The following is a 6,652-nucleotide window of genomic DNA, read 5'->3' on the forward strand; positions in this document are numbered from 1 at the left end:
TACCTCCCCTCATTTTAGAGGACACGACCTTGGTTATAGGGTCTTTTAGATTCTTCATAGTGTAAAATCCCAAGTGAACTCAATAAATAGAGCTATACTCCCCAGCTATGGTGCCATAAAAAGGTTGTGATAATCCACAAGTATAGGGGATCGCGGCAGTCTTCGAGGGTTGTATTTCACCCAAATTTATTGATTCGACACAAGGGTAGTCAAAGAATATTTACGAGCCTTAGCAGTCGAGTTGTCAATTCAAGAACACCTGAGAAATTATCTCTCTACAGCAAAGTGATTAGTAGCACAGTAATATGATAGTTCTGATAGTAGCAGTAACAGTAGCAATAGGAATAGGAATAGTAGCAGTAGCAATTCTGTGATGATTGTAATAGCAGCAGTAGTAGTAACTTAGCAAAGATTAATATGCGAATAGCGTAGGCATTGGACCAATGATGAATATCTATGTTGTAAGACATTCATCATGTAATAGTCACAACCGAAAGCGTTACACAATAGCTCCAGTTCATCAATGTAACATAGGCATTATTCCACATATAGTCATACGTGCTTATAATAAGAACTTGCATGACATTTTTTGTCCTACCCTTCCGCGTCAGTGGGGTCCATAAGGAAACTAAGGGATATTAAGGTCTTCTTTTAATAGAGAACCAGAACAAAGCATTAGCACATGGTAAATACATGAACTCCTCAAATTATAGGCATCCCCCAAGTATCCCAACTATTGTCAATTTTGTGCCAATGGATCAGAACAATAACAAGTGCATGTAACTAGCAGATAGGATCAAGAACTCAAATATATTAATGAAAATATAGAGGGTTCAGATCTGAAATCATGGCACTCGGGCCCTAGTGACAAGCATTAAGCATAAAAATCATAGCAACATCAATCTTAGAACACAGTGGATACTAGGGATCATGCCCTAACAAGTTGACTCAATTACATGGCAAATCTCATCCAACTCCATCATTGTCCAACAAGCCTACGAAGGAATCACTCGCTCCTGGTGGTGAGCATCATGGAATTGCCGATGGAGAAGGGTTGATGATGATGAAGGCGACAAATTTCACCCGTCGGTGCCCCAAACGAACTCCAGATCAGCCCTGCCGAGGAAGAACGGGAGGTGGCGGCGGCTCCATGTCGTATAACACGATGAAACTTTCTCGGTATTTTTTTTCTCTGTGAGACTGTACTTATGGAGTTGGACTTAGGGCAAACGGAGGCTCGAGGGGCCTATAAGCTCACATGATGCGCCCTAGGGGGTGGCGGCACCCTGAGCCCGTGGCTCTTGGTGGGCCCCCTCTGGTAGTTCTCTTCACCAATATATTTTATATATTCTAAAAATAATCTCTTTAAATTTTCAGCTCAATTCGAAAACTTTTATTTCTGCACAAAAATAACACCCTGACAATCTATCTATTTATATATATAAAAAGTGCTTTACGGGCTAACCAGAAAAAAGATAATTAAGCTAGAAAATCCCATAATAATTAGAAACATCTAGCCATCAATTTAAACACATTAGACAAGCACAACCAATGGATTAAAAGATCCAAAATATTACCCACCAATGCCCTTAATAAGTTATCTTGGCCACGTCCAAAAAAACAAGGTCTTTCTCCCCCGTACGCTGTTGCAGCAGCCGTCATCGACCTCTCCTCAATTCTGCTAGCTCCAACAATCCCCAATTCTCCTTCAATTCCTTATTGCTCTATTTATTGGCCCTGTAGAGATTAATTTGTTGTTATTTTCTTCCTCGCTTCCCCAGAAGAATTGTTGGCGGATCCATGAGCTAAAACTAATTTTGCGTGCAGATGCGTTTCCGGCCGGTTGCAAATCAATTAATCAGCTAGCTAAGCATGACAGGAGGAATTAATCTGCTTTGATGATTGCCGTTTACGGTTGCTGTTGAAGCCATTAGCTAGAGCATGTTTCATGTGTGTGCGCATTTCCGGCCGGCTGAATCAATCAGCAGCCTCGCTACCTACGCACAGGAGGAATCAATCTGATTTGCTGCTAGTTGTGTACGTGGATGTTTAGTCCAACCAATCCTTTGATCAATAGAGCGGCTGGGGTATGTTGATTCCACGACTCTCACCCCGTGACGGTTTTGCCATTAGTGTCTCATCATCAACCACAATTATTTGATTTATTTCTCTAAGATGCACTACATTCATTCGTTAGCTGTTTCAGAGACCGATTTGTCCAAGTAGAAAGCAGGTAATATCTACTGTATGTGATATTTAGTATCCAAGTTATAGAAAATATCCAAGCTAAACATGCATTGACTAGGCCGTATTGAGCGCGAGGATGGTGAAGACTGCTGCTGACTGCTCTCATGGTGGTAGGGCACCAACACTATGGTGGATTGGTACAGATCAGGTGCCGTCTTGGACATCGTCCTCATCCCCATCTCCACTGGTCGAGCCCAAAAGCCCTTGGTTACTTCCTTCTGTCCAATACAATAGTGCAGTATATGATAGTAATCAGATTGATGTGTGATATATAGGAACAATTTACTCGAGTATGATACACCAAATTATATATTGTGTCTTTTTTAGCTGCACCATCAGCGGGCAATGGCTTCCTCTGAATTTGCTTGCAGTGCAGTACGTCAGTAATGGAGCAAGGCGATGCCATCGTCCAGAACTCAAGATAGGGTTGTCAGTGTTACTAATTGGGTTGAGACACGTTGGAAATTTTCCGACCAAACTCTTCTTAGAGGCAAGAGAACCTCCACGCATCGGCTTTATGCATCCCGACTCAACATTAACAGGTTATGTTGATGTGATCCAGTCATTCATGCAGGCTCAACATCAAGTAATTAGAGATTTTCGCGCTCCTACTGTCCTACGTGCGACCATCTGACCGAGCAATGCACCGGTAAGTACGTAACAAGCACCATCTATTTCTACAAGTAGTACAACATATGATCGATCTCTAGAATATAAATTATTATTTTCTTTGATTAATTATTTCTTTCTTAAGTATTGCACACAGCCAGAAGATACGTGCTATCCGTGACATAGGAGATAGGACAACGTCATGGAATTTTGGTAGACCGTAAGTTGTTTATCAGACGAGATGATAGAAGATACATATAGAAGTGGGAAATATCAAGCACACACAAATGAAGGTATGCAACAGATCTCTATTGATAAAATACCTTTAAAATATATATAACTAAAGGTGATAACCAAGCGACAACGCTAATAGAAAACAATAAGATCAATAGGTGCCTCAAGTACATGTACATATCACGCAATGATGCGTGTTGAAGAATATTTCAGTTCAAAATGCACTTTCAAGATCCCTGCATTGAAAGGTTGTGTTTCCACCTAGAGAATGGGCAACAAATCATTTTAACTGATTATACAGATTTAACAAAGATCGTAAGGAAAGAAAGAGTGGGAATAACAAAATTTACACAGTGGATGGAGACAAACAAGATCATGTGAAGCAAGAGAATTAACATATGCAGAGTTCCCGTTAAAATGGGTATGGAACAAAAAAAGAGAAAAGGTGGGGCAAAACAAAGAAAGTAAGATCCGTTGGAAGGATATATTATGCTCATACAACAAATGGTGAAAAATACTACATGCGAATGCTACTTAACACCCACAAAGGATGCATGTCTTTCAAAAGGAACCCTAAATGGATTTGTCCAGTCCACACTTCATACATATCTGCTTGCGAGCACTAGGATTTCAACGACAGAGTGGATTGAGTGCATAAATGGGGCATCAGACTGGGTGATTGGCTACCAGCTAAGACAACTGTTCAAAACTCTTACGCCACTGAAGTCACAAGCCCAAAACTTTTGTCGGGGACATGCTCAGAAGTTCTAAGCGAACACATGGAGTATAGGCAGAGAAGACTCTTGAACTATCCCACACTTTGACTAACAGATACACAGAAGCAAGGATACGCCTTGATGAAAGTAGATAAGCTCATGATACAAGCTGGAAAGACATTTAAGGAATACCCCGGAATACAACATTCGGATTCTTCACAGATAAAGGAACTTGGAAACAGATTGCACAATGAAGAGATGAATTATAACAAAGAGGAATAAAAAGAACATTATTCCAGGATCTTTGGCAATATGAACTCTGAACAACTACATGTGTTTGATTTAGTAATGGAATCGATGAACAAAAATTTGGGAAAGAATATATTTGTGGACGGCTATGGAGGGATATGTAAGACATGCCTACGAAGGCAATCACAGCAAAGTCGTGTTCTGAAGGAAAGATAGTACTAGCAGTGGTGGCATCTCATATTGCAGCGCTTCTTCTATAGGGAGCACACTCTAGGTTCCACATCCCCCTATACTTGCAGAAGAGTCAACATGTTAAGGTTCCCACTTGACCTACTAAAAAAGACATCACTTATACTATGTGATGAAGGTCCAATGGCAAACAAGATATGCTTTGAGGCGCTAGACAGAACTAAAGGTAGGACTATATCTGCCTAAACAAGTGTTCACAAATGGATAGCTATACGTAGCATTATCAAGATTCACAAGAAGAGATGGACAATGTGCAGTGGTAAATGATGAAGATAGCAAAGAGGATGATGTGGTCAAGAACACTGTCTATACTGAAATATTTTAAAGGTATGGAAAAACTAAAACACTTTTAGTATGATTCTTAGATAAGAATAGGTACATGAAAAATTTGTACACTGCAAACTATCTTCAAAATACAAATTAATAGCATACCAATGCTAACATTATATGGTGGGACAAATATGGTCCACTGCTCTGCGTAAGTACTGGAAACGTGCATCAACATTTGAAGGAAATAGTTAATCAATACCAAACATGTACACTATATTTTCTGATATTTGTGGATTAATATATAGTACAACACAATATAAAGAGCATATGTGCATCATTATAATTTGTATGTATAATGCGGTCAGACCTATTTTACTACCCTGTTATTATAAATACATTTTTTCCTTTGGGAAATATTAAACTAGAGTTACACAATTACACAGATTAATACATATATTTGTTCAATATGAATTGGGGTAAGGTTTATTATTTATATGTGTTAAATATGAATTGGGGTAAGGGGGGGGCTAATACTGCCGATTACGGTCCAAACCTGGAAAAAAGTGGAGGGGCATAAGAAAATAAACATTTTCCACTAACAGGCAGTACCTTAATCACATTATATTGGTATGCAATCGTACAAACATAATAGAAGGTTAATAAAAATGGCAATCAGGAAAAGGAGAAAGGGGGAACCTGTAGGTCGAAGAAAGCTGCCGATGTGGAGGATGACGACGATGTGTCAGTCTGCCTCGACTAGGAACAACGACGATGCGTCCGGCTCGCGCGCTAGTGGAAGACAACGCTGCCGCCATCCTCACGCTCAAGATGGATTCAAGCTGGCAGTGGAAGACAAGATCCAAGCCCACATCACCTGCGAGTCGAGCTGGGAGGTGCCTCAGTCGAGGACGAGCAAGCTAAAGAGAAGAAATGAAGAGAGCAAACTGATGGTAGCTGAGTTACCAGTCGGGTCTCATCCGGTCGTACGAATTTTGGAATGAGCGAGCGGAGAGAAGAAGGAAAGGAGAAAGGGGATCGGGCAAGAGTAAGACTTTTTATTTGTAGGGAAGCAACAGTAATACGTTTCTTTTAGCGGTGCAAGAGCAACATGCTCACATGTGAAGGTACGGTCTGAGCGAGAGAGAAAATGTGTGAGCATTGTGTCTAAGCATCGCCGTACACTGTTGGGCTAAAGCACAACTAAAGAAAATATTATTTAAAGAAAACACAAGATTTTTTTTGCCAGAAAATAAACACAAGATTTCCTACATATTAGCCAGGATTACGTACAGTGTACATGATCAAGAAAAAGTACAGTGCACATGCCCCAATAAAATACATAACCATACGAATATAAAAACCATAACCGATGCCAACAATTCATATTTGGACTCAAAATTAATGAGCATGTAACTTCTCTGCAAAACAACTATATATTTAACATGAACAAATCTACCATGACATGATGGACCAAGGCAAGATAAGCTCAAATTTCATGACAAGTCGTAACAACACCAAAAACATGATCACCCGGACACATGACAATCTTCAACAATTCGAGCGGATGTGCCTTCTCAATATTCTTCCAAACATGGAAGGGAATTCCTTTTATCATAAGATAACAACATCACAGCCAACCAAGAAAACTACCAAAGGTTACATTCTTTTAACCAAACTTTATTACATACTAGCCCGCACGTATGTGCGGGCCACTTTACTAGTTCTACTAAAAACAATGTCAGTCCGGGTTAGTTCCATTCAAGTCGTGCAAATTAAAGTCGAAAACAAGAGCAAAAGTGTTTAGAAAAGTAGATATGTTTGGAACGTATCAGAAGTTAGTCCATAGATAACATTAATTAACTTACTAAAATTTGACAATGTGTGCATGCCTTGATTGTGTCTTCTTGAGGTGATTATATCCACAGGAGAGGACAAGGTAGAATTATGAATGCGTAGGTAGGTGAACGGATGACTATATTAAGACCCTTTTCATGTATGGTTTCTCATCTCTAATCTAGTAGACGTAAGTGTAGTATATCTCTTAGTCGATTGCGGCAATCTCACCACTTTACCCCTAC

General features: G+C 39.8%; 1 long non-coding RNA gene across 1 annotated transcript; it reads right to left on the reverse strand.

Moving 5' to 3' along the window:
• Positions 1-2,134: 2,134 nt before the first annotated feature.
• On the reverse strand, positions 2,135-5,657 carry LOC119320364. Its single transcript, XR_005154957.1, has 3 exons — positions 5,538-5,657; positions 5,271-5,460; positions 2,135-2,465 (listed from the first exon to the last, which is right to left on the reverse strand). It is a non-coding gene; the product is annotated as an uncharacterized LOC119320364 (long non-coding RNA).
• Positions 5,658-6,652: the final 995 nt, after the last annotated feature.

Source organism: Triticum dicoccoides, chromosome 6B (genome assembly GCF_002162155.2).
Source record: "Triticum dicoccoides isolate Atlit2015 ecotype Zavitan chromosome 6B, WEW_v2.0, whole genome shotgun sequence".
NCBI lineage: Eukaryota > Viridiplantae > Streptophyta > Magnoliopsida > Poales > Poaceae > Triticum > Triticum dicoccoides.